Source organism: Garra rufa, chromosome 2 (genome assembly GCF_049309525.1).
Source record: "Garra rufa chromosome 2, GarRuf1.0, whole genome shotgun sequence".
NCBI lineage: Eukaryota > Metazoa > Chordata > Actinopteri > Cypriniformes > Cyprinidae > Garra > Garra rufa.
The window spans coordinates 54878266-54903397 of NC_133362.1; the positions used below are offsets into that span (position 1 = coordinate 54878266).

The 25132-nt window shown below is 43.2% G+C and overlaps 23 non-coding genes and 2 pseudogenes across 23 annotated transcripts; 12 read left to right on the forward strand and 13 right to left on the reverse strand.

Moving 5' to 3' along the window:
• The first annotated feature begins 9405 nt into the window (after window positions 1–9405).
• trnas-uga (transfer RNA serine (anticodon UGA)) lies at window positions 9406–9492 on the forward strand. The gene has a single exon. It is a non-coding gene; the product is annotated as a tRNA-Ser (tRNA).
• A 994-nt stretch (window positions 9493–10486) lies between these two features.
• On the reverse strand, window positions 10487–10626 carry LOC141327449 (U5 spliceosomal RNA; annotated as a pseudogene).
• A 715-nt stretch (window positions 10627–11341) lies between these two features.
• LOC141327450 (U5 spliceosomal RNA) lies at window positions 11342–11481 on the reverse strand (annotated as a pseudogene).
• A 715-nt stretch (window positions 11482–12196) lies between these two features.
• Window positions 12197–12312, reverse strand: LOC141327137 (U5 spliceosomal RNA). The gene has a single exon (XR_012354451.1). It is a non-coding gene; the product is annotated as a U5 spliceosomal RNA (small nuclear RNA).
• Window positions 12313–13854: 1542 nt separating this feature from the next.
• trnad-guc (transfer RNA aspartic acid (anticodon GUC)) lies at window positions 13855–13926 on the forward strand. Its single transcript has one exon. It is a non-coding gene; the product is annotated as a tRNA-Asp (tRNA).
• Window positions 13927–14606: 680 nt separating this feature from the next.
• LOC141327126 (U5 spliceosomal RNA) lies at window positions 14607–14722 on the reverse strand. Its single transcript, XR_012354441.1, has one exon. It is a non-coding gene; the product is annotated as a U5 spliceosomal RNA (small nuclear RNA).
• Window positions 14723–15121: 399 nt separating this feature from the next.
• Window positions 15122–15192, forward strand: trnag-gcc (transfer RNA glycine (anticodon GCC)). The gene has a single exon. It is a non-coding gene; the product is annotated as a tRNA-Gly (tRNA).
• A 569-nt stretch (window positions 15193–15761) lies between these two features.
• trnad-guc (transfer RNA aspartic acid (anticodon GUC)) lies at window positions 15762–15833 on the forward strand. Its single transcript has one exon. It is a non-coding gene; the product is annotated as a tRNA-Asp (tRNA).
• Window positions 15834–15936: 103 nt separating this feature from the next.
• trnag-ucc (transfer RNA glycine (anticodon UCC)) lies at window positions 15937–16008 on the reverse strand. The gene has a single exon. It is a non-coding gene; the product is annotated as a tRNA-Gly (tRNA).
• Window positions 16009–16513: 505 nt separating this feature from the next.
• On the reverse strand, window positions 16514–16629 carry LOC141327138 (U5 spliceosomal RNA). Its single transcript, XR_012354452.1, has one exon. It is a non-coding gene; the product is annotated as a U5 spliceosomal RNA (small nuclear RNA).
• Window positions 16630–17028: 399 nt separating this feature from the next.
• On the forward strand, window positions 17029–17099 carry trnag-gcc (transfer RNA glycine (anticodon GCC)). The gene has a single exon. It is a non-coding gene; the product is annotated as a tRNA-Gly (tRNA).
• Window positions 17100–17668: 569 nt separating this feature from the next.
• On the forward strand, window positions 17669–17740 carry trnad-guc (transfer RNA aspartic acid (anticodon GUC)). Its single transcript has one exon. It is a non-coding gene; the product is annotated as a tRNA-Asp (tRNA).
• Window positions 17741–17843: 103 nt separating this feature from the next.
• trnag-ucc (transfer RNA glycine (anticodon UCC)) lies at window positions 17844–17915 on the reverse strand. Its single transcript has one exon. It is a non-coding gene; the product is annotated as a tRNA-Gly (tRNA).
• Window positions 17916–18420: 505 nt separating this feature from the next.
• LOC141327140 (U5 spliceosomal RNA) lies at window positions 18421–18536 on the reverse strand. The gene has a single exon (XR_012354454.1). It is a non-coding gene; the product is annotated as a U5 spliceosomal RNA (small nuclear RNA).
• Window positions 18537–18935: 399 nt separating this feature from the next.
• On the forward strand, window positions 18936–19006 carry trnag-gcc (transfer RNA glycine (anticodon GCC)). Its single transcript has one exon. It is a non-coding gene; the product is annotated as a tRNA-Gly (tRNA).
• A 569-nt stretch (window positions 19007–19575) lies between these two features.
• On the forward strand, window positions 19576–19647 carry trnad-guc (transfer RNA aspartic acid (anticodon GUC)). Its single transcript has one exon. It is a non-coding gene; the product is annotated as a tRNA-Asp (tRNA).
• A 103-nt stretch (window positions 19648–19750) lies between these two features.
• trnag-ucc (transfer RNA glycine (anticodon UCC)) lies at window positions 19751–19822 on the reverse strand. Its single transcript has one exon. It is a non-coding gene; the product is annotated as a tRNA-Gly (tRNA).
• Window positions 19823–20327: 505 nt separating this feature from the next.
• Window positions 20328–20443, reverse strand: LOC141327218 (U5 spliceosomal RNA). Its single transcript, XR_012354527.1, has one exon. It is a non-coding gene; the product is annotated as a U5 spliceosomal RNA (small nuclear RNA).
• A 1038-nt stretch (window positions 20444–21481) lies between these two features.
• trnad-guc (transfer RNA aspartic acid (anticodon GUC)) lies at window positions 21482–21553 on the forward strand. The gene has a single exon. It is a non-coding gene; the product is annotated as a tRNA-Asp (tRNA).
• A 680-nt stretch (window positions 21554–22233) lies between these two features.
• LOC141327107 (U5 spliceosomal RNA) lies at window positions 22234–22349 on the reverse strand. The gene has a single exon (XR_012354423.1). It is a non-coding gene; the product is annotated as a U5 spliceosomal RNA (small nuclear RNA).
• A 399-nt stretch (window positions 22350–22748) lies between these two features.
• trnag-gcc (transfer RNA glycine (anticodon GCC)) lies at window positions 22749–22819 on the forward strand. Its single transcript has one exon. It is a non-coding gene; the product is annotated as a tRNA-Gly (tRNA).
• Window positions 22820–23388: 569 nt separating this feature from the next.
• On the forward strand, window positions 23389–23460 carry trnad-guc (transfer RNA aspartic acid (anticodon GUC)). Its single transcript has one exon. It is a non-coding gene; the product is annotated as a tRNA-Asp (tRNA).
• A 103-nt stretch (window positions 23461–23563) lies between these two features.
• Window positions 23564–23635, reverse strand: trnag-ucc (transfer RNA glycine (anticodon UCC)). Its single transcript has one exon. It is a non-coding gene; the product is annotated as a tRNA-Gly (tRNA).
• A 505-nt stretch (window positions 23636–24140) lies between these two features.
• On the reverse strand, window positions 24141–24256 carry LOC141327141 (U5 spliceosomal RNA). Its single transcript, XR_012354455.1, has one exon. It is a non-coding gene; the product is annotated as a U5 spliceosomal RNA (small nuclear RNA).
• A 399-nt stretch (window positions 24257–24655) lies between these two features.
• Window positions 24656–24726, forward strand: trnag-gcc (transfer RNA glycine (anticodon GCC)). The gene has a single exon. It is a non-coding gene; the product is annotated as a tRNA-Gly (tRNA).
• Window positions 24727–25132: the final 406 nt, after the last annotated feature.

Below are 25132 nucleotides of genomic sequence, written 5' to 3' on the forward strand. Positions count from 1 at the left end.
AGAGTCGTCTCATCTTCATCATCTTCTTCCTCGCGATCTGAAACCGGGGCAACAGAAGGAGACTGAGTTCCAGAATTTCTTGGAATGGACAGAAATAAAGCAACATTCGGATGTGCCTAAGGATGCTGTTACTCTCTTTGACAAAAAATTTAAGCAAACCTATTATGCTGCTAGGTTTGAAGACTGTAAACCTTGCTTTTATAAAAAAGATGACAAGACATGTTGGGAATTTGTATCTGAAGGTGAATACAAACTGGGAGGCACTGTCCGAAATGCAAAAATTTCATTTCTAGTGAATAAGGATGATTTCGAATTGCTTGATTGGAAGAAATCTTCATATGGAGGGATTCCACCTTTGGCAGTGGAGACGTGTAATGGTTACTTTTTTGCTAGAGATGATTTGGGTTTAGGCTATTTGACCGAGAACAGTTTAATGACGCTTGGTGGTAAAAAAGTAAACACCGCCGAAAATGAGGTTCTCACCCTAAACCATGATATTAAAGGGCAGCATTTAACCATTATCAAGTATGATACTGAACGAGCAGAGACATCTGAAAACGCACAAACACTAAAACATTTCACAGCTTCCAACAAGAACTGTGATCCAGTCAAATATCAGGTGAAGCTGGACCAAGGCATCGATAAAACAGTTTCTTTCCTTAAGAGCCGTACACATACAGTTGGAGGGACAGGAGATACATCAGTCAGTGGTAAGGTTCCATTTATAGTAAAGATTAATGGAAAGCTGGGCGCAAAATATGACTATAGCCGCCTCAATTCTAAGACTACATCCATAGTTGAGAAAAGCCTGCATTCACTGAGTATGGAGGTGCAGGTTCCTCCCAACCATTCTTGCAGCATTAACATTGAAAGCAATACCTTCACAGCTGATGTCCCATACACTGGCCAGCTCACTAGAATATACAACAACAATGAAATACGCAGAACCTTGATTAATGATGTATATAGTCTTCAGGAAGTAGGAGAAATCCAAGCAGTTGTGGATCCCTGCATTGAACTTTTAAATGGAAAGAAGTGTTAGAAGTGTCACTTTGTAATACTGATTGAGGTAAATGTTCATCGGTATGCATTGCCTTGCTCTCTAAACACAAAATTCCTCAAGAATCACTTTAAGCAGTTCTTTTCTTTTGTCTGTTTTATTTGTGGGCCATTCCTTATTGCAGATTTAACAAGTCTATGGAAGCCAGTTTACGCAACTGATTAAAAAAATAAAAAAAAGGTAACTGTGACTTTTAATCTCACTATTCTGACTTTTTTCTTAGAATTGTGTGATACAAACTCTCAATTGCAAGTTATAAAGTCTGAATTGCGTGATATAAAATCTGACTTTTTTGTATCTCGTAATTCTGACTTTATAACTTTTTTTCTCACAATCGCAATTTTTAATAATTATAACCTTATACTTTCATTTTAGAATCTTACTGCTGTAGAGTTTTTTTTTATTTGTACACTAAAAAATTCTGGGTTATTTTTAACCCAAATGCTGGGTTCAGCTACCCTGGAAATCCAGAGGTCTCGCGAGAGCACAACTTGAATTGTCTCTGCAAGACACTCTGGCCTCGAGCAATGATGCATGTTACTGCAATACGTAAGCAATTGTGAGAACCAATCAAATCGGTGTATCTAATGTAGGCGTACCAGAGGCGAGTTAAGCAGCTGACGACAGCGCTGCGACGTACGGAATCATTTAGTAAACATTGAAAGCGATCTATTCTACAGATGAAAATAAGTTGTTTGAAACGGCTTTGGCCGCTACAAAAGAGGAACAGAAAGCTGCGCTCGAATTGTTCCTTTGCAAGAAGGACGTTTTTGCTGTTTTGCGGACTGGATACGGCAAGAGTTTAATCTATCAGTTAGCTCCGCTGGTAGTTAAGCGTATGGGGGCGACCATGAAGGGCAACAGATCCGAAGCGGGCAATGCCAGATAGCATTCGGCAGTCTCGAGTCCTGGCTGTTAAAAAAGAAGTGGTGATAAATGTTATCGAACAAGGTCTACCGGGACAAGCTGATTGGGATTGTGGTGGATGATGGTAAAATGGTAAAAGTCACTTGGTAAACTTACTGTAACGAAAAACTGAACTATTCAATAGTTATACAGTAGCCTAACTTGAACAGGACAATATGTCTCGCTGCTGAATGAAATGCTAGCGTATCAGTTGATGGTTAATGAATAGTTTGATCGGACCTAATTGTTTTAATGAGGTTGATTTGGCTGTCGTAATTAATAGTTATTAATCTTGTCACATTGTTCATGTTATAACATTGAAATCCACTCTTATATGTTCAACGTCGCTCTGGATACGTCACACCATGTATTGTTGTGATTGGTCTGGAGTTATCCAATTGCGTGCAGTGAGAATTTCAAATGCATGCTTGGTGCCGCCCCTCGAGTTAGGTCCTTTTCATTGCTCAATGCCAGACCCAATATCATAATAGATTTGGGTCTGGATTTTTCCAGGCTAGGGTTCAGCCTGTTAGGTCATTTTATTTTATTTACAGTTTATTTTAAAATTATTTTTTTTACCCAGGTGCTGGGTCGTTTTTCTGCACTTTTTTTTAAACCCAAATGTTCAGCTTGTTGGGTCATTTTATTGGGTTATTTTTATTTTATTTTTTTACCCAGGTGCATTTTTCTGTAACTAAGCTGCTGAGTCATTTTTAATGCTGGTATATTGTTTTCTACTCAATGGCTGGGTTAAGCCTGTCTCTGGCGAAACAAACCTGCTGAGTTACAGTCAGAGCGTAGGCTTTTTGCATTCTCTAGAGAGTGGTTTTCATCACCACCATGTACTTCTTCAGTGAAATAAAGATTTGTATACATTTTATTTCATTTATAAAGTCTTTACCATGCTGTAAATTATATTGTTTCATGCACACAACATACATGGCAAAATAATCTTGTTTTGTCTGTTTGAAATAAGATTATTTTGTTTACCCCGTTGGCAGATTATTTGGCTTGTTGCATTAAAATGCATTGAATTTTGACTTGTTTTTTTTCTGAAAACAAGAAAATTATTTTCACGCGTCTAGAAAATCCTTCTTGGTTTAAGAATTTTTAGATATTTTGTCTGGAAACAAGACAAAAAAATCTAAGCTAGAAAAGCATTTTTTGCAGTATGGCTGCTATTTCTTTAAATGCATTTCTAACCTTTTCAGAAAGATCAACCAGATTCACACAATAATTGCCACATTGCACTTATAAGGTTAGTAGCTGCTGCTCTAGCCAAGTGCTCACCAGTTGTTTCTGCAATTTCATCAAATCCAATGAAGGCCTCTTGTGGAACTACACTGAAAAAAATGTTATGTTGAATTTACATAATTTTATTACGTCAAGGGGTTGCACTAAATAAATTTATCTAAATCCAGATATATTTTTTAAGTTGAGTGAATTTATATTTTATAAGTTGAGTTTACTTATATTTTATAAATTGGTTGTATTTATATTTTATACATTGAGTTTATTAATCTCTTTCAGTAATTTCAGATTAATTATATTCATAATTTTAGCTAAACTATTTTGAGTAGAATTTACTCAAATTAATTGTGCAACCAGATCAATTTAATCGTTTAATTTCTACATATTAAAATTAATTTTAATCCAATATTTTTTTTTAAATCTAGCTGGCAGAGGTGGGACCAAGTCTTTCTATTCAAGTCACAATTTAAAGCCAAGGATCAAATGTTGATGTTTCATTGGTTAAGATGATGCTACCATCATGAAGATCAGTGTTTGCTTTAGTTGGGCTCTTGACCCTTGACTTATTATGTTAGATCTCTTGCTGCAACATCATATGTAGTGCTATAGATTAGAGAGTTTGAATGTAATATGATAGTTATCAGGTAGTGGCCTGATTATATGTAGAGTAACTATTATTGTGTTTAGGTGTTGAATGAGTAGCTCTGTGAAGATTGACATGTAATTTTTAGTTTTGTTCTGATAGTTCAAAATTAAAAATTCTGCTACATGTAGGACATACAAATAGCTTCAGCTCTTGTGCTATTTAGATAAAGCAGACATCAAGAACCAGCATATGAATCTCAACAATGGTGACAATGAACTAAATTCTTCATGCTGCAATGCATGCTGGGTAACACCATAGTAAAAAGTCCCATCATGCACTACAGCATGAAGAATTATTGTCACCACTGTTGAGGATGGTATGGTAAGTTGCTGTTAGTTTTTCCTCAATATTTTAGCATTATAGTGGCATTTTTGATAAGACTTTCTCTCCAGCTGATTGATAGTTGAATGTCAGTCTATTAACCAAAGATTAACCTCTTCATGATGTTCACTCACATGATTTAAAAACAAAACATGTTAATTGGACTGCTACCACAAATTTTTGATTCAGTAATGTGCAAAAACTTGCTGCAGAACAATATAACAATTGCTTTTAAGCAATTAACTTTGAATTACTAAAAGGGTCAAAAACCCAACTAAAGCAAACACTGATCTTCATGATGGTAGCATCATTTTAACCAATAAAACATCAACATTTGATCCTCTGTAATTCTTGATAACAGCAGGTGTTTATGGCTAATGCACAATCATCATTTAATTAGTCACTTAATTATCTCATTACCTTTAACTCTTTGAGGACTTGGGCTTTAAATTGTGACTTGAATAGAAAGACTTGGTCCCACCTCTGCCAGCTACCATGTTCCAAAACACAGCTTGAGCTGGTCTAACTGGATTTTCCAGTAGGGGGATGCAGCATCCAAACGAGTGCATCACGTTCAATCCCCCCGCCTTGGCGCATGCGCAGACCGGACAGTATATGGAAATTAAATGAAACGTATTTTTTTCTAATTACTTTTAATTGAATGAAATTAACTTGTTTTACACAAGGGCAGTGAATTTGAAAATTAATAATAAAAAATAAGTAAGATTAAATAACACATTAAAATCAGTGAAATTAACCAGATAAAAACATGTAACATTTACAGGGGGTCAGAATCATTTTTTTCAGTGTACACAGCAAAAAGCGCAGTATTAAATGAACTCTCCCGGGAGTTTATTTGAGTCCATACTCAGAGTGTTAAAATCAACACTGAAGCAGTGTCAAAGCTAATCAGGTAATTAAGTGATTCATTGAGTGGTGATTGAAAATGATTGAAGACACCAAATTTTTTATGTCACCATTATAGTGGTCAGTGTTAGCATTAGTTGGGCTCTTGACCTATAGCTTTTTAGCATTAAGTTTTGTTTAGCTGTTTAGCTAAACCAGCCAGACAAGCTAAAGAGCAAAAGTCATGCAGTGGTGATAATTCTGGATTAAAATAAGCTTAATTTGAGCCACTGGAATCGTTTAGAGTCTAGTCTTTCAGTTCTATATTCTTTGTTTATTACAACTGAATTGGGGTTTCACAGCAGCAAAAAATAATAATAAAGCTTTTTTTTTTATTGGCATTTTTACAAGCTCCTCTGATCAAAAAAAATTTAAAAGTTGCTCTTTTAGGCACACGCAGACATCAGGAATCAGCATATGAATCTCAACAATGGTGACAAACAGCATATTCAGAAACAGATCAACTCTAAACATCACGGAAATAATCAGCTCATAATTTATTCATGCCGCAATGCATGATGGGAGACACGGATGAGTTTTGATTGGCTACAACATACGTTTTTGATGGTCACCATTGTTGTGATTCTCATGCTGATTGTTGATGTCTGTGTGTCTATATCTAAAATATGTGTATATTTTTGTCAAAATAAGCTTCAAAATTAATACTCTGATTAATCCAGCGTAATTAACATAAAATATAACTCAGTTATTCTGGTCATTACTTTATGACTTTGTCAAAGCATGTTCAACACCACATAATCTAATTTCTCCTGGTTTGTCTGACCGTTATAACTCAATTAGAGCACCCAAACAAAACCTAATGTTAAGAAGTTAATGGTAAAGAGCTAAACTAATGCTAACACTGACCACTATAATGGTGACTTACAAAATTAGATTTTCTCCTTTTGGCGATTCTGCTTTTTAACATCACACAGGTCTTTAATAATGGTCAATCACCACTCAATGAATAACTTAATTACCTCAATAACTCTAACACTGCTTCGGTGTTCATTTTAATACTCTTGAGTATGGACTCAAACTATTGGGAGAGTTCATTTAATACTGGGCTTTTTGCTGTGTAGACTTTACCTACTTTTTTTAGTTTGTCTTAGCTGATCAATTCAGGTATTCTTTACTCAGATATATAGGATAGAATCTACCCAAACAAACTGTGCAAATTGTTACATCAGTTTACCCCATTTTATTGAGTAGATTCTATAGGTTGTTTTTTACAGTGTAGTTTCAAGCTGATAAAACAACAACAATCAAACTATGGTAATAATATCAAGCTGACGGAATCCTAATTTACTAATTATAAATAATTTATAGCTGTTAACATTCATGTGTCAAAATAAAGATAGATTGTTTGTAAAATGTATTCTTTTATATATCAAGCAAGATTTTAGAATATTTTTAATTTCATTCCTTTTTTTTTGGAAGACAGCAATGCGTAATATAAAGTTATCCATTTCATTGACATAATAATCATTGTAATACAACACAAAAAAGAAAACAATAATTGTAATGATCATTTTATGTAAAAGTAGCAATGCCTAAATGAAATGCTTATTAAATCAATAACCTAACTTGACTAAATGGTTTGTCTTTTTTCTTTCACAGACGGTTCCTTCTGGCACATTATTGAAAGCTCCATCTGTAGTTCCACTTCCTCGTTTGTGGTCGGAGACCTTGCCACCAGAAGATCACAAGTGGATTGGCAAAAGACTTTTCAAAATGGGGTCCAAGGGAAAGCCAGAGCTCCGTGATGACCTCCAGCTCTGGTATTACCCACCACAGCCAGCACTTACCTACAATCAGGCCCCAGCTCCAGACAGATTCTTTTGTCATGCACTTCTGCTGTGGATGCCGTACAAGTTGTGGAGGGTCAAGATTCTCTGTCCCAATCCTGCCTGCGGACAGCATTAGCTGACAGGAGGTGGTCTGCACAAAAGGGCACGGCAGGTTCTGGATATCGACAGAATGTACACTCAAAAAAATAATTCGGCCTAAAAATAAACTTTATGTAATTCAATTACATGCAAATTTTCCATGCATTTGGATTACATAGTTTTAATATAAACATATTAATAAACTTAATGTGATTCATATGCATCAGTGATACGTGAATGAAACAGGTAAGATTTATGTAATATTTCCCAGTGTTAAACAAGCACTGCTCAGTGTTCATGTGTTTCCACACTACAGAGTGTTCAAGTAGCATTGACACAGTGTTGGAGTTAAGGAGATCATTATGTGATGATTGACCATTAATGATCAACACCTGCTGTTAACAAGCAGAGTCGCCAATGCAAAAAGAAATGCAAAAACTACAACTGACTTCAGCCACAGCCAAGATGAAATCAACTGAAATAAAACAACACATTAAATCTCTCAAGATCTGATTAAAAAACTCAACAAACAGCTTTACCAGCTTCACTCATTACTAACCAGATTGACTTCTGTCAGACTTCTAGAGAAGCTCTTATTGAGAATTAACAGAGGTTCAGATGTTTTGTTTCATGTGAAATCACCATCAATGAGACCAGGGGTTCCTTTGGTTGGGCTCTTGACCCGTCTCATTTTAGAGTTAATGTTGTCCTGATTACTTTTTGATGTGCAAAAGTCAAACATTTTTATTGTTTAGCTTAGCCAGCAAAGTAAAAAAAAAAAAAAGTAGTGGTTAATAATGTGTTAACTTCTTTTAAAGTCAAATTTTTTAATAGATGGGTGTTGTGTTACTCTAGTATTACTTATAGCTTTACATTTCTGTTGTATAAATCATAAAAGCTGAATAAGTTTATCATACTTTGTGTGATAAAAGATTTCATCTGTTTCTTCCTAAAGACCACAGACATGATGAATCAACATATGAATCTCAACAATGGTGATAATCAACAAAATATTCAGATACATCTCTGAACATCTTAAAACAAGCTACTAAAAAGTCTCAACAAAAAAGCAAGCATGAAAACAAATATCAAGAATAAAATAAAATAATCTGACAATTCCGCTGCATTGTTTATTCATGCTGCAATGCATGCTGGGATACATGGGAGAGTCTTGTGCCCAGCATGCATTGCAACATGAAACATTTTGTTGACCGTCACCATTGTTGAGATTCACATGCAGATTCTTGATGTTTTTGGATTTTAAGTTCTTCTAGATGAAAACTTTCTGTGCACAAATTCAAGTTCAAAGCATTTAATCTTCTTGATTTATATAATACAGCTTCTTGTAAAGCTATGAAGACCTCTGTAACAACACAACACCCATCAAATTGAAACTCTGTATAAAACTAGCAAATCAATTAACTTTTTTCTCTTCTTTGACTTTGGTGGCTATGCTACATGTGTTTCACATAAACACAAAAAAAGCTACCAAGACTGACACTAGCATGTTAAGGGTCAAGAGCCCAACCAAAGGAACCCCTGGTCTCATTGATGGTGATTTCACATGAAACAAAACATCTGAACCTCTGTTAATTCTCAATAAGAGCTTCTCTAGAAGTCTGACAGAAGTCAATCTGGTTAGTAATGAGTGAAGCTGGTAAAGCTGTTTGTGGAGTTTTTTAATCAGATCTTGAGAGATTTAATGTATTGTTTTATTTCAGTTGATTTCATCTTGGCTGTGGCTGAAGTCAGTTGTAGTTTTTGCATTTCTTTTTGCATTGGCGACTCTGCTTGTTAACAGCAGGTGTTGATCATTAATGGTCAATCATCACATAATGATCTCCTTAACTCCAACACTGTGTCAATGCTACTTGAACACTCTGTAGTGTGGAAACACATGAACACTGAGCAGTGCTTGTTTAACACTGGGAAATATTACATAAACCTTACCTGTTTCATTCACGTATCACTGATGCATATGAATCACATTAAGTTTATTAATATGTTTATATTAAAACTATGTAATCCAAATGCATGGAAAATTTGCATGTAATTGAATTACATAAAGTTTATTTTTAGGCCGAATTATTTTTTTGAGTGTACAGCTCAGTTGTAAGCAGGAACCCCAAAAACAAAGATCACCCGCAAAGGCTCCTCTCCACGGAAACCTTTACTACACCTTCTTGGGCCTGTGCACTCGCTGCACTAAACCACTACGCTCACCAAGGGTAATCTAGGGTGCCGACACCTGTCAACGTGATTTTAACCCCCCCTTCCCCTCACTTTAAATGGGAGGAGTAAAAGTTAAAAAAGAAGAGGTCATTTCTGCCACCTCCATTTTTCATCCGGGTGCAGTGCATGCTGTCCTTGGTGTCCTCTGCTGCCCACATCTAGCCAACCAAAAAGCATACAAACCACCCTCAGACGTAGTCGTGGCCGAGAGGAGAGGTTAAGGCGATGGACTTGAAATCCATTGGGGTCTACCCGCGCAGGTTCGAACCCTGCCGACTACGAAGCCCTTTGACGTCTTGGCTGTTTGCGACAGCAACTGTGCCTTTTCAGCTTTTCCTGGAAGCTGCATTTTTTCCCCTCTAACTCCAATTGCTGCACGACAACTGGTCTCCCCACATCTCTTTTCAAACAGTGTTTCAAAAGAACCAAGTCCAATGGAAGAGCTTTTAGGTGCTCTGATATAACAGTGAAAAAGAAAACTGCTCATTATGAACTTCTTGCACCATTTACTTCTCTGTCCAGGCTGAATAAATGTTAGCAAACTGTTGTGAAAAGAGTCCATTCTTTAAATGTCACTGTTCCAAACTTGCCAGGAGGAGCCTATCTGTCTCTGCCCTAATAGTCTGTGGCACTCAGCGTTGTGGCTGCAGCAACCCCAGATTGAATCCGTGTCACGGCAGGCTTTTTGTGCGGGTGAATACAATGCCGAGTTCCATTCTGCCACCTCCATTTTTCATCCGGGTACGGTGCAAGTTATACTATACCACCAACTCAGGCGGTGGACGCTGGCTTTCGTGGCCAGAAAAGAATGTTGGAAGTGCATGAGTCACTGACAGGGCCAAAGGAGCTGAAGCCCAAGGTTTGGATCCCGTCATGTACGAGAGAGTGCTGTCTTTCCATGCTGGCTAAAGAAATTTGGAGTTGCGATGCAGAAAGCGCAAAGGCTGCGAGTACAGGACGTGATGTGGCGCGCTTCGTTCCACTGCCCATTGGCTGGTGGCCAGATTCACTCTTGACACTCCAATACAGCTCTGTTGTGAGCAGAAAAGAATGCTGGAAGTACATGAGTCACTGACAGGGCCAAAGTAGCTGAAGCCCAAGGTTTGGATCCCATCATGTCATGAGAGTGCTGTCTTTCCATGCAGGCTGAAAAAAAATGTGAAGTTGCGACAAAGGAAGCTCAAAGGCTGCAAACACGGCCCACGAGAAAGCACACTTTGCTCCAATGCACATTGGTGTGTGGTCAGATTTAGTCTGCTATTGAAACTGCAGTGCAGCTCTGCTGTGAGCAGAGCACCCAAAAATACAGGTCACTCGGAAAGGTTCCCCTCCACGGAAATCTTTAGTAAAAGGCGAAAGATTTACTTCTCTGTCCAGGCTGAATAAATGTTAGCAAACTGTTGTGAAAAGAGTCCATTCTTTAAATGTCACTGTTCCAAACTTGCCAGGAGGAGCCTATCTGTCTCTGCCCTAATAGTCTGTGGCACTCAGCGTTGTGGCTGCAGCAACCCCAGATTGAATCCGTGTCACGGCAGGCTTTTTGTGCGGGTGAATACAATGCCGAGTTCCATTCTGCCACCTCCATTTTTCATCCGGGTACGGTGCAAGTTATACTATACCACCAACTCAGGCGGTGGACGCTGGCTTTCGTGGCCAGAAAAGAATGTTGGAAGTGCATGAGTCACTGACAGGGCCAAAGGAGCTGAAGCCCAAGGTTTGGATCCCGTCATGTACGAGAGAGTGCTGTCTTTCCATGCTGGCTAAAGAAATTTGGAGTTGCGATGCAGAAAGCGCAAAGGCCGCGAGTACAGGACGTGATGTGGCGCGCTTCGTTCCACTGCCCATTGGCTGGTGGCCAGATTCACTCTTGACACTCCAATACAGCTCTGTTGTGAGCAGAAAAGAATGCTGGAAGTACATGAGTCACTGACAGGGCCAAAGTAGCTGAAGCCCAAGGTTTGGATCCCATCATGTCATGAGAGTGCTGTCTTTCCATGCAGGCTGAAAAAAAATGTGAAGTTGCGACAAAGGAAGCTCAAAGGCTGCAAACACGGCCCACGAGAAAGCACACTTTGCTCCAATGCACATTGGTGTGTGGTCAGATTTAGTCTGCTATTGAAACTGCAGTGCAGCTCTGCTGTGAGCAGAGCACCCAAAAATACAGGTCACTCGGAAAGGTTCCCCTCCACGGAAATCTTTAGTAAAAGGCGAAAGATTTACTTCTCTGTCCAGGCTGAATAAATGTTAGCAAACTGTTGTGAAAAGAGTCCATTCTTTAAATGTCACTGTTCCAAACTTGCCAGGAGGAGCCTATCTGTCTCTGCCCTAATAGTCTGTGGCACTCAGCGTTGTGGCTGCAGCAACCCCAGATTGAATCCGTGTCACGGCAGGCTTTTTGTGCGGGTGAATACAATGCCGAGTTCCATTCTGCCACCTCCATTTTTCATCCGGGTACGGTGCAAGTTATACTATACCACCAACTCAGGCGGTGGACGCTGGCTTTCGTGGCCAGAAAAGAATGTTGGAAGTGCATGAGTCACTGACAGGGCCAAAGGAGCTGAAGCCCAAGGTTTGGATCCCGTCATGTACGAGAGAGTGCTGTCTTTCCATGCTGGCTAAAGAAATTTGGAGTTGCGATGCAGAAAGCGCAAAGGCCGCGAGTACAGGACGTGATGTGGCGCGCTTCGTTCCACTGCCCATTGGCTGGTGGCCAGATTCACTCTTGACACTCCAATACAGCTCTGTTGTGAGCAGAAAAGAATGCTGGAAGTACATGAGTCACTGACAGGGCCAAAGTAGCTGAAGCCCAAGGTTTGGATCCCATCATGTCATGAGAGTGCTGTCTTTCCATGCAGGCTGAAAAAAAATGTGAAGTTGCGACAAAGGAAGCTCAAAGGCTGCAAACACGGCCCACGAGAAAGCACACTTTGCTCCAATGCACATTGGTGTGTGGTCAGATTTAGTCTGCTATTGAAACTGCAGTGCAGCTCTGCTGTGAGCAGAGCACCCAAAAATACAGGTCACTCGGAAAGGTTCCCCTCCACGGAAATCTTTAGTAAAAGGCGAAAGATTTATGCGTCTATGAAGAGAAACTCGAGTTGTGTGCCCATGCGCTTGAGCATGTGCGCTCCCTGTGGTAAACCACTATACTCACAAAGGGTAATCTAGGGTGCCGATAAGATTTTCATCTCCCCCTCACTCCAAATGGGAGGAGTAAAAGTTAAAAACTAGGTGCGTTCGAGCTCATGCTGCGCTGCGCAGACCGATCGGCGAGATTAGCCGAAAGCAGTCGGGGAGGAGCTGAAAACGGAGCCGTCAAGTCGGACAAGTTGGAGATCTCGTTGCTCTCTCAAACATGGCAGATCACGTGGCGTTTGCCTACTTTATTGCAGATGAATTGGAAGCTTTTTTGTTGGAAGAAATGCAGCACATGCAAGTGAAGCAGCAACTACAGATTTCAGCATCAATCAGTGTTGACCACATTACATTAAATGTCTGTGACATTTTAGTTATTCCATAAAAAATATTACTTAAATATGCAGCTGAATACTATAAGTGGTCTGTATGAAAAAAGTACAATAATAAACTTATGCATAAATCCAATATAAAGAATTTAAGGGAATAAAATGTACTGCAGTCAAAAGATCGTAAACTATTTACGAAATGGCATGCAAATTGATTTGTTATGCACGAAACACGCGTGATCATCGTCATGTGGTGAATGTGGCCAATCATGAGAAGCTGTGACGTCATCACAGCCTGGCGCAGTCCCTTCTGAAATGTTGCGCTGGCTGAGCAAGCCGGCTGTTCTCGAAACGCTCTCGCGTTACTTTGATGCCACACGTGAACGTCACGTGGCGTCGGCGCCGGTTCAAGTCGGACAAAATTTCTAACCGGCATGCACTACTTCAAGTCAGCCGCCGATCGGTCTGCGCAGCGCTGCATGAAGTCGAACGCACCTAGTCTCTTCCATCATCCATTCTCGCCTGCCACACAGGAGGCCTGGCTCTGATTCCCGGGCAAATGCAGGAACAGAGTTCTTTTAAGTAAGGGGTGTGTGTTTGCATGTGTGTGGGATTCTTTAAAATGAGCCTTGAAGGCCAAGCCTGATTTGCTAGAAGGAGCTCCAAACTTTGCGTATTGACCCAACCCCCCTTTCCCTGGATTTGACGTGTAACAGTTACGCACCATTACTAAGTCCAGGGCAATGTGAAGCCCGAAGTTCTCCCAGCCGAGCGTTGGTGGTTCAGTGGTAGAATTCTCGCCTGCCACGCGGGAGACCTGGGTCCGATTCCCGGCCAATGCAGGAACGGAGTTCTTTTAATTAAGTTGTGTGTGTGCTTGCATGGTAGTTCAGTGGTAGAATTCTAGCAGTGGGCGATATGATCCACGTAAATGCGATGTTACTGCCACATGATTTCCCATCCTTATGTTCATGTTCCCATTATGAAAAGTAAAAAAAAAAAATAGTAATAATAGTAAAGTGGTCCAAATGAGGACCCCCTGTAATGTGTAGCATTCAAGATATTGGGAGACTCAATAAGATCAAGGCAGGTTGATTTGTTTTTTTCATGGAGTAGTGGCTCCTTATGCTGATGTCGGTGAAGTCAAGTCGGCTGGGGGCGGAGAACAGCGGGTACAGCTCCTCGTTAGTATAGTGGACAGTATCTCCGCCTGTCACGCGGAAGACCGGGGTTCGATTCCCCGACGGGGAGACCCAGCTCTTTGCTGCTGCTGAACGACTCATCCAAAAGATTTTGGTGCTAACAGAGGTCACAGAAGGAGTTCTGCTTCAACGTCAGCCAGAGCCAAAACAAATGCGTTGGCCGGGAATCGAACCCAGGTCAACTGCTTGGAAGGCAGCTACGCTCACCACTATACCACCAACGCAAGATCCCGACTCCAGCTTTTAGCCATCTGAAAAGAATGCTTGAAATGCACAAGTCACTGATAGGGCAAAAGGAGCTGAAGCCATCTTTGTTTGTATCCCGTCATGTACGAGAGAGTGCTGTCTTTCCATGCGGGCTAAAGAAATCTGGAGCTGCGACGCAGAAAGCGCAAAGGCCGCAAGTACAGAACGTGGTGAGGCGCGCTTCGTTCCACCGCCCATTGGCTGGTGGCCAGTTTTACTCTTGACACTCCAATACAGCTCTGTTGTGAGCAGAAAAGAATGCTGGAAGTACATAAGTCACTGACAGGGCCAAAGTAGCTGAAGCCCAAGGTTTGGATCCCATCATGTCATGAGAGTGCTGTCTTTCCATGCTGGCTGAAAAAAAATGTGAAGTTGCGACACAGGAAGCGCAAAGGCTGCAAACACGGTCCACGAGAAAGCACGCTTTGCTCCAATGCACATTGGTGTGTGGTCAGATTTAGTCTGCTATTGAAACTGCAGTGCAGCTCTGCTGTGAGCAGAGCACCCAAAAATACAGGTCACTCGAAAAGGTTCCCCTCCACGGAAATCTTTAGTAAAAGGCGAAAGATTTATGCGTCTATGAAGAGAAACTCGAGTTGTGTGCCCATGCGCTTGAGCATGTGCGCTCCCTGTGGTAAACCACTATACTCACAAAGGGTAATCTAGGGTGCCGATAAGATTTTCATCTCCCCCTCACTCCAAATGGGAGGAGTAAAAGTTAAAAAGTCTCTTCCATCATCCATTCTCGCCTGCCACACAGGAGGCCTGGCTCTGATTCCCGGGCAAATGCAGGAACATAGTTCTTTTAAGTAAGGGGTGTGTGTTTGCATGTGTGTGGGATTCTTTAAAATGAGCCTTGAAGGCCAAGCCTGATTTGCTAGAAGGAGCTCCAAACTTTGCATATTGACCCAACCCCCCTTTCCCTGGATTTGACGTGTAACAGTTACGCACCATTACTAAATCCAGGGCAATGTGAAGGCCGAAGTTCTCCCAGCTGAGCATTGGTGGTTCAGTGGTAGAATTCTCGCCTGCCACGCGGGAGACCCGGGTCCGATTCCCGGCCAATGCAGGAACGGAGTTCTTTTAATTAAGTTGTGTGTGTGCTTGCATGTGTGTAAGGTTCTTTAAAATGAAGCCTGATTTACTTGAAGGAGCTCCAACCTTTGCATACCGACCAACCCCCGTTCCCTGACGAATCTTTTCAGAAACTCATTAGTCCGTCTATATTCGTCAAATGCCTATAAAACTTGTTCACTTTATCTATAGGTTGACGAAGTTTAGCAGTGGGCAATATACTCGTAAATGCGGTGTTAATTCCAAACGTTCTCCCTCCTTTCCGAGCATTGGTGGTTCAGTGGTAGAATTCTAGCAGTGGGCGATATGATCCACGTAAATGCGATGTTACTGCCACATGATTTCCCATCCTTTTTTTCATGTTCCCATTATGAAAAGTAAAAAAAAATAGTAATAATAGTAAAGTGGTCCAAATGAGGACCCCCTGTAATGTGTAGCATTCAAGATATTGGGAGACTCAATAAGATCAAGGCAGGTTGATTTGTTTTTTTCATGGAGTAGTGGCTCCTTATGCTGATGTCTGTGAAGTCAAGTCGGCTGGGGGCGAAGCACAGCGGGTACAGCTCCTCGTTAGTATAGTGGACAGTATCTCCGCCTGTCACGCGGAAGACCGGGGTTCGATTCCCCGACGGGGAGACCCAGCTCTTTGCTGCTGCTGAACGACTCATCCAAAAGATTTTGGTGCTCACAGAGGTCACAGAAGGAGTTCTGCTTCAACGTCAGCCAGAGCCAAAACAAATGCGTTGGCCGGGAATCGAACCCGGGTCAACTGCTTGGAAGGCAGCTATGCTCACCACTATACCACCAACGCAAGTTCCCGACTCCAGCTTTTAGCCATCTGAAAAGAATGCTTGAAATGCACAAGTCACTGATAGGGCAAAAGGAGCTGAAGCCATCTTTGTTTGTATCCCGTCATGTACGAGAGAGTGCTGTCTTTCCATGCGGGCTAAAGAAATCTGGAGCTGCGACGCAGAAAGCGCAAAGGCCGCAAGTACAGAACGTGGTGAGGCGCGCTTCGTTCCACCGCCCATTGGCTGGTGGCCAGTTTTACTCTTGACACTCCAATACAGCTCTGTTGTGAGCAGAAAAGAATGCTGGAAGTACATAAGTCACTGACAGGGCCAAAGTAGCTGAAGCCCAAGGTTTGGATCCCATCATGTCATGAGAGTGCTGTCTTTCCATGCTGGCTGAAAAAAAATGTGAAGTTGCGACACAGGAAGCGCAAAGGCTGCAAACACGGTCCACGAGAAAGCACGCTTTGCTCCAATGCACATTGGTGTGTGGTCAGATTTAGTCTGCTATTGAAACTGCAGTGCAGCTCTGCTGTGAGCAGAGCACCCAAAAATACAGGTCACTCGGAAAGGTTCCCCTCCACGGAAATCTTTAGTAAAAGGCGAAAGATTTATGCGTCTATGAAGAGAAACTCGAGTTGTGTGCCCATGCGCTTGAGCATGTGCGCTCCCTGTGGTAAACCACTATACTCACAAAGGGTAATCTAGGGTGCCGATAAGATTTTCATCTCCCCCTCACTCCAAATGGGAGGAGTAAAAGTTAAAAAGTCTCTTCCATCATCCATTCTCGCCTGCCACACAGGAGGCCTGGCTCTGATTCCCGGGCAAATGCAGGAACATAGTTCTTTTAAGTAAGGGGTGTGTGTTTGCATGTGTGTGGGATTCTTTAAAATGAGCCTTGAAGGCCAAGCCTGATTTGCTAGAAGGAGCTCCAAACTTTGCATATTGACCCAACCCCCCTTTCCCTGGATTTGACGTGTAACAGTTACGCACCATTACTAAATCCAGGGCAATGTGAAGGCCGAAGTTCTCCCAGCTGAGCATTGGTGGTTCAGTGGTAGAATTCTCGCCTGCCACGCGGGAGACCCGGGTCCGATTCCCGGCCAATGCAGGAACAGAGTTCTTTTAATTAAGTTGTGTGTGTGCTTGCATGTGTGTAAGGTTCTTTAAAATGAAGCCTGATTTACTTGAAGGAGCTCCAACCTTTGCATACCGACCAACCCCCGTTCCCTGACGAATCTTTTCAGAAACTCATTAGTCCGTCTATATTCGTCAAATGCCTATAAAACTTGTTCACTTTATCTATAGGTTGACGAAGTTTAGCAGTGGGCAATATACTCGTAAATGCGGTGTTAATTCCAAACGTTCTCCCTCCTTTCCGAGCATTGGTGGTTCAGTGGTAGAATTCTAGCAGTGGGCGATATGATCCACGTAAATGCGATGTTACTGCCACATGATTTCCCATCCTTTTTTTCATGTTCCCATTATGAAAAGTAAAAAAAAATAGTAATAATAGTAAAGTGGTCCAAATGAGGACCCCCTGTAATGTGTAGCATTCAAGATATTGGGAGACTCAATAAGATCAAGGCAGGTTGATTTGTTTTTTTCATGGAGTAGTGGCTCCTTATGCTGATGTCTGTGAAGTCAAGTCGGCTGGGGGCGAAGCACAGCGGTTACAGCTCCTCGTTAGTATAGTGGACAGTATCTCCGCCTGTCACGCGGAAGACCGGGGTTCGATTCCCCGACGGGGAGACCCAGCTCTTTGCTGCTGCTGAACGACTCATCCAAAAGATTTTGGTGCTCACAGAGGTCACAGAAGGAGTTCTGCTTCAACGTCAGCCAGAGCCAAAACAAATGCGTTGGCCGGGAATCGAACCCGGGTCAACTGCTTGGAAGGCAGCTATGCTCACCACTATACCACCAACGCAAGTTCCCGACTCCAGCTTTTAGCCATCTGAAAAGAATGCTTGAAATGCACAAGTCACTGATAGGGCAAAAGGAGCTGAAGCCATCTTTGTTTGTATCCCGTCATGTACGAGAGAGTGCTGTCTTTCCATGCGGGCTAAAGAAATCTGGAGCTGCGACGCAGAAAGCGCAAAGGCCGCAAGTACAGAACGTGGTGAGGCGCGCTTCGTTCCACCGCCCATTGGCTGGTGGCCAGTTTTACTCTTGACACTCCAATACAGCTCTGTTGTGAGCAGAAAAGAATGCTGGAAGTACATAAGTCACTGACAGGGCCAAAGTAGCTGAAGCCCAAGGTTTGGATCCCATCATGTCATGAGAGTGCTGTCTTTCCATGCTGGCTGAAAAAAAATGTGAAGTTGCGACACAGGAAGCGCAAAGGCTGCAAACACGGTCCACGAGAAAGCACGCTTTGCTCCAATGCACATTGGTGTGTGGTCAGATTTAGTCTGCTATTGAAACTGCAGTGCAGCTCTGCTGTGAGCAGAGCACCCAAAAATACAGGTCACTCGGAAAGGTTCCCCTCCACGGAAATCTTTAGTAAAAGGCGAAAGATTTATGCGTCTATGAAGAGAAACTCGAGTTGTGTGCCCATGCGCTTGAGCATGTGCGCTCCCTGTGGTAAACCACTATACTCACAAAGGGTAATCTAGGGTGCCGATAAGATTTTCATCTCCCCCTCACTCCAAATGGGAGGAGTAAAAGTTAAAAAGTCTCTTCCATCATCCATTCTCGCCTGCCACACAGGAGGCCTGGCTCTGATTCCCGGGCAAATGCAGGAACAGAGTTCTTTTAAGTAAGGGGTGTGTGTTTGCATGTGTGTGGGATTCTTTAAAATGAGCCTTGAAGGCCAAGCCTGATTTGCTAGAAGGAGCTCCAAACTTTGCATATTGACCCAACCCCCCTTTACCTGGATTTGACGTGTAACAGTTACGCACCATTACTAAATCCAGAGCAATGTGAAGGCCTAAAGTCTCCCAGCCGAGCATTGGTGGTTCAGTGGTAGAATTCTCGCCTGCCACGCGGGAGACCCGGGTCCGATTCCCGGCCAATGCAGGAACAGAGTGCTTTTAATTAAGTTGTGTGTGTGCTTGCATGTGTGTAAGGTTCTTTAAAATGAATCCTGATTTACTTGAAGGAGCTCCAACCTTTGCATACCGACCAACCCCCGTTCCCTGCCGAATCTTTTCAGAAACTCATTAGTCCGTCTATATTCGTCAAATGCCTATAAAACTTGTTCACTTTATCTATAGGTTGACGAAGTTTAGCAGTGGGCAATATACTCGTAAATGCGGTGTTAATTCCAAACGTTCTCCCTCCTTTCCGAGCATTGGTGGTTCAGTGGTAGAATTCTAGCAGTGGGCGATATGATCCACGTAAATGCGATGTTACTGCCACATGATTTCCCATCCTTTTTTTCATGTTCCCATTATGAAAAGTAAAAAAAAATAGTAATAATAGTAAAGTGGTCCAAATGAGGACCCCCTGTAATGTGTAGCATTCAAGATATTGGGAGACTCAATAAGATCAAGGCAGGTTGATTTGTTTTTTTCATGGAGTAGTGGCTCCTTATGCTGATGTCTGTTAAGTCAAGTCGGCTGGGGGCGAAGCACAGCGGGTACAGCTCCTCGTTAGTATAGTGGACAGTATCTCCGCCTGTCACGCGGAAGACCGGGGTTCGATTCCCCGACGGGGAGACCCAGCTCTTTGCTGCTGCTGAACGACTCATCCAAAAGATTTTGGTGCTCACAGAGGTCACAGAAGGAGTTCTGCTTCAACGTCAGCCAGAGCCAAAACAAATGCGTTGGCCGGGAATCGAACCCGGGTCAACTGCTTGGAAGGCAGCTATGCTCACCACTATACCACCAACGCAAGTTCCCGACTCCAGCTTTTAGCCATCTGAAAAGAATGCTTGAAATGCACAAGTCACTGATAGGGCAAAAGGAGCTGAAGCCATCTTTGTTTGTATCCCGTCATGTACGAGAGAGTGCTGTCTTTCCATGCGGGCTAAAGAAATCTGGAGCTGCGACGCAGAAAGCGCAAAGGCCGCAAGTACAGAACGTGGTGAGGCGCGCTTCGTTCCACCGCCCATTGGCTGGTGGCCAGTTTTACTCTTGACACTCCAATACAGCTCTGTTGTGAGCAGAAAAGAATGCTGGAAGTACATAAGTCACTGACAGGGCCAAAGTAGCTGAAGCCCAAGGTTTGGATCCCATCATGTCATGAGAGTGCTGTCTTTCCATGCTGGCTGAAAAAAAATGTGAAGTTGCGACACAGGAAGCGCAAAGGCTGCAAACACAGTCCACGAGAAAGCACGCTTTGCTCCAATGCACATTGGTGTGTGGTCAGATTTAGTCTGCTATTGAAACTGCAGTGCAGCTCTGCTGTGTGCAGAGCACCCAAAAATACAGGTCACTCGGAAAGGTTCCCCTCCACGGAAATCTTTAGTAAAAGGCGAAAGATTTATGCGTCTATGAAGAGAAACTCGAGTTGTGTGCCCATGCGCTTGAGCATGTGCGCTACCTGTGGTAAACCACTATACTCACAAAGGGTAATCTAGGGTGCCGATAAGATTTTCATCTCCCCCTCACTCCAAATGGGAGGAGTAAAAGTTAAAAAGTCTCTTCCATCATCCATTCTCGCCTGCCACACAGGAGGCCTGGCTCTGATTCCCGGGCAAATGCAGGAACAGAGTTCTTTTAAGTAAGGGGTGTGTGTTTGCATGTGTGTGGGATTCTTTAAAATGAGCCTTGAAGGCCAAGCCTGATTTGCTAGAAGGAGCTCCAAACTTTGCATATTGACCCAACCCCCCTTTCCCTGGATTTGACGTGTAACAGTTACGCACCATTACTAAATCCAGGGCAATGTGAAGGCCGAAGTTCTCCCAGCTGAGCATTGGTGGTTCAGTGGTAGAATTCTCGCCTGCCACGCGGGAGACCCGGGTCCGATTCCTGGCCAATGCAGGAACAGAGTTCTTTTAATTAAGTTGTGTGTGTGCTTGCATGTGTGTAAGGTTCTTTAAAATGAAGCCTGATTTACTTGAAGGAGCTCCAACCTTTGCATACCGACCAACCCCCGTTCCCTGACGAATCTTTTCAGAAACTCATTAGTCCGTCTATATTCGTCAAATGCCTATAAAACTTGTTCACTTTATCTATAGGTTGACGAAGTTTAGCAGTGGGCAATATACTCGTAAATGCGGTGTTAATTCAAAACGTTCTCCCTCCTTTCCGAGCATTGGTGGTTCAGTGGTAGAATTCTAGCAGTGGGCGATATGATCCACGTAAATGCGATGTTACTGCCACATGATTTCCCATCCTTTTTTTCATGTTCCCATTATGAAAAGTAAAAAAAATAGTAATAATAGTAAAGTGGTCCAAATGAGGACCCCCTGTAATGTGTAGCATTCAAGATATTGGGAGACTCAATAAGATCAAGGCAGGTTGATTTGTTTTTTTCATGGAGTAGTGGCTCCTTATGCTGATGTCTGTGAAGTCAAGTCGGCTGGGGGCGAAGCACAGCGGGTACAGCTCCTCGTTAGTATAGTGGACAGTATCTCCGCCTGTCACGCGGAAGACCGGGGTTCGATTCCCCGACGGGGAGACCCAGCTCTTTGCTGCTGCTGAACGACTCATCCAAAAGATTTTGGTGCTCACAGAGGTCACAGAAGGAGTTCTGTTTCAACGTCAGCCAGAGCCAAAACAAATGCGCTGGCCGGGAATCGAACCCGGGTCAACTGCTTGGAAGACAGCTATGCTCACCACTATACCACCAACGCAAGTTCCCGACTCCAGCTTTTAGCCATCTGAAAAGAATGCTTGAAATGCACAAGTCACTGATAGGGCAAAAGGAGCTGAAGCCATCTTTGTTTGTATCCCGTCATGTACGAGAGAGTGCTGTCTTTCCATGCGGGCTAAAGAAATCTGGAGCTGCGACGCAGAAAGCGCAAAGGCCGCAAGTACAGAACGTGGTGAGGCGCGCTTCGTTCCACCGCCCATTGGCTGGTGGCCAGTTTTACTCTTGACACTCCAATACAGCTCTGTTGTGAGCAGAAAAGAATGCTGGAAGTACATAAGTCACTGACAGGGCCAAAGTAGCTGAAGCCCAAGGTTTGGATCCCATCATGTCATGAGAGTGCTGTCTTTCCATGCTGGCTGAAAAAAAATGTGAAGTTGCGACACAGGAAGCGCAAAGGCTGCAAACACGGTCCACGAGAAAGCACGCTTTGCTCCAATGCACATTGGTGTGTGGTCAGATTTAGTCTGCTATTGAAACTGCAGTGCAGCTCTGCTGTGAGCAGAGCACCCAAAAATACAGATCACTCGGAAAGGTTCCCCTCCACGGAAATCTTTAGTAAAAGGCGAAAGATTTATGCGTCTATGAAGAGAAACTCGAGTTGTGTGCCCATGCGCTTGAGCATGTGCGCTCCCTGTGGTAAACCACTATACTCACAAAGGGTAATCTAGGGTGCCGATAAGATTTTCATCTCCCCCTCACTCCAAATGGGAGGAGTAAAAGTTAAAAAGTCTCTTCCATCATCCATTCTCGCCTGCCACACAGGAGGCCTGGCTCTGATTCCCGGGCAAATGCAGGAACAGAGTTCTTTTAAGTAAGGGGTGTGTGTTTGCATGTGTGTGGGATTCTTTAAAATGAGCCTTGAAGGCCAAGCCTGATTTGCTAGAAGGAGCTCCAAACTTTGCATATTGACCCAACCCCCCTTTCCCTGGATTTGACGTGTAACAGTTACGCACCATTACTAAATCCAGGGCAATGTGAAGGCCGAAGTTCTCCCAGCTGAGCATTGGTGGTTCAGTGGTAGAATTCTCGCCTGCCACGCGGGAGACCCGGGTCCGATTCCCGGCCAATGCAGGAACAGAGTTCTTTTAATTAAGTTGTGTGTGTGCTTGCATGTGTGTAAGGTTCTTTAAAATGAAGCCTGATTTACTTGAAGGAGCTCCAACCTTTGCATACCGACCAACCCCCGTTCCCTGACGAATCTTTTCAGAAACTCATTAGTCCGTCTATATTCGTCAAATGCCTATAAAACTTGTTCACTTTATCTATAGGTTGACGAAGTTTAGCAGTGGGCAATATACTCGTAAATGCGGTGTTAATTCCAAACGTTCTCCCTCCTTTCCGAGCATTGGTGGTTCAGTGGTAGAATTCTAGCAGTGGGCGATATGATCCACGTAAATGCGATGTTACTGCCACATGATTTCCCATCCTTTTTTTCATGTTCCCATTATGAAAAGTAAAAAAAAATAGTAATAATAGTAAAGTGGTCCAAATGAGGACCCCCTGTAATGTGTAGCATTCAAGATATTGGGAGACTCAATAAGATCAAGGCAGGTTGATTTGTTTTTTTCATGGAGTAGTGGCTCCTTATGCTGATGTCTGTGAAGTCAAGTCGGCTGGGGGCGAAGCACAGCGGGTACAGCTCCTCGTTAGTATAGTGGACAGTATCTCCGCCTGTCACGCGGAAGACCGGGGTTCGATTCCCCGACGGGGAGACCCAGCTCTTTGCTGCTGCTGAACGACTCATCCAAAAGATTTTGGTGCTCACAGAGGTCACAGAAGGAGTTCTGCTTCAACGTCAGCCAGAGCCAAAACAAATGCGTTGGCCGGGAATCGAACCCGGGTCAACTGCTTGGAAGGCAGCTATGCTCACCACTATACCACCAACGCAAGTTCCCGACTCCAGCTTTTAGCCATCTGAAAAGAATGCTTGAAATGCACAAGTCACTGATAGGGCAAAAGGAGCTGAAGCCATCTTTGTTTGTATCCCGTCATGTACGAGAGAGTGCTGTCTTTCCATGCGGGCTAAAGAAATCTGGAGCTGCGACGCAGAAAGCGCAAAGGCCGCAAGTACAGAACGTGGTGAGGCGCGCTTCGTTCCACCGCCCATTGGCTGGTGGCCAGTTTTACTCTTGACACTCCAATACAGCTCTGTTGTGAGCAGAAAAGAATGCTGGAAGTACATAAGTCACTGACAGGGCCAAAGTAGCTGAAGCCCAAGGTTTGGATCCCATCATGTCATGAGAGTGCTGTCTTTCCATGCTGGCTGAAAAAAAATGTGAAGTTGCGACACAGGAAGCGCAAAGGCTGCAAACACGGTCCACGAGAAAGCACGCTTTGCTCCAATGCACATTGGTGTGTGGTCAGATTTAGTCTGCTATTGAAACTGCAGTGCAGCTCTGCTGTGAGCAGAGCACCCAAAAATACAGGTCACTCGGAAAGGTTCCCCTCCACGGAAATCTTTAGTAAAAGGCGAAAGATTTATGCGTCTATGAAGAGAAACTCGAGTTGTGTGCCCATGCGCTTGAGCATGTGCGCTCCCTGTGGTAAACCACTATACTCACAAAGGGTAATCTAGGGTGCCGATAAGATTTTCATCTCCCCCTCACTCCAAATGGGAGGAGTAAAAGTGAAAAAGTCTCTTCCATCATCCATTCTCGCCTGCCACACAGGAGGCCTGGCTCTGATTCCCGGGCAAATGCAGGAACAGAGTTCTTTTAAGTAAGGGGTGTGTGTTTGCATGTGTGTGGGATTCTTTAAAATGAGCCTTGAAGGCCAAGCCTAATTTGCTAGAAGGAGCTCCAAACTTTGCATATTGACCCAACCCCCCTTTCCCTGGATTTGACGTGTAACAGTTACGCACCATTACTAAATCCAGGGCAATGTGAAGGCCGAAGTTCTCCCAGCTGAGCATTGGTGGTTCAGTGGTAGAATTCTCGCCTGCCACGCGGGAGACCCGGGTCCGATTCCCGGCCAATGCAGGAACAGAGTGCTTTTAATTAAGTTGTGTGTGTGCTTGCATGTGTGTAAGGTTCTTTAAAATGAAGCCTGATTTACTTGAAGGAGCTCCAACCTTTGCATACCGACCAACCCCCGTTCCCTGACGAATCTTTTCAGAAACTCATTAGTCCGTCTATATTCGTCAAATGCCTATAAAACTTGTTCACTTTATCTATAGGTTGACGAAGTTTAGCAGTGGGCAATATACTCGTAAATGCGGTGTTAATTCCAAACGTTCTCCCTCCTTTCCGAGCATTGGTGGTTCAGTGGTAGAATTCTAGCAGTGGGCGATATGATCCACGTAAATGCGATGTTACTGCCACATGATTTCCCATCCTTTTTTTCATGTTCCCATTATGAAAAGTAAAAAAAAATAGTAATAATAGT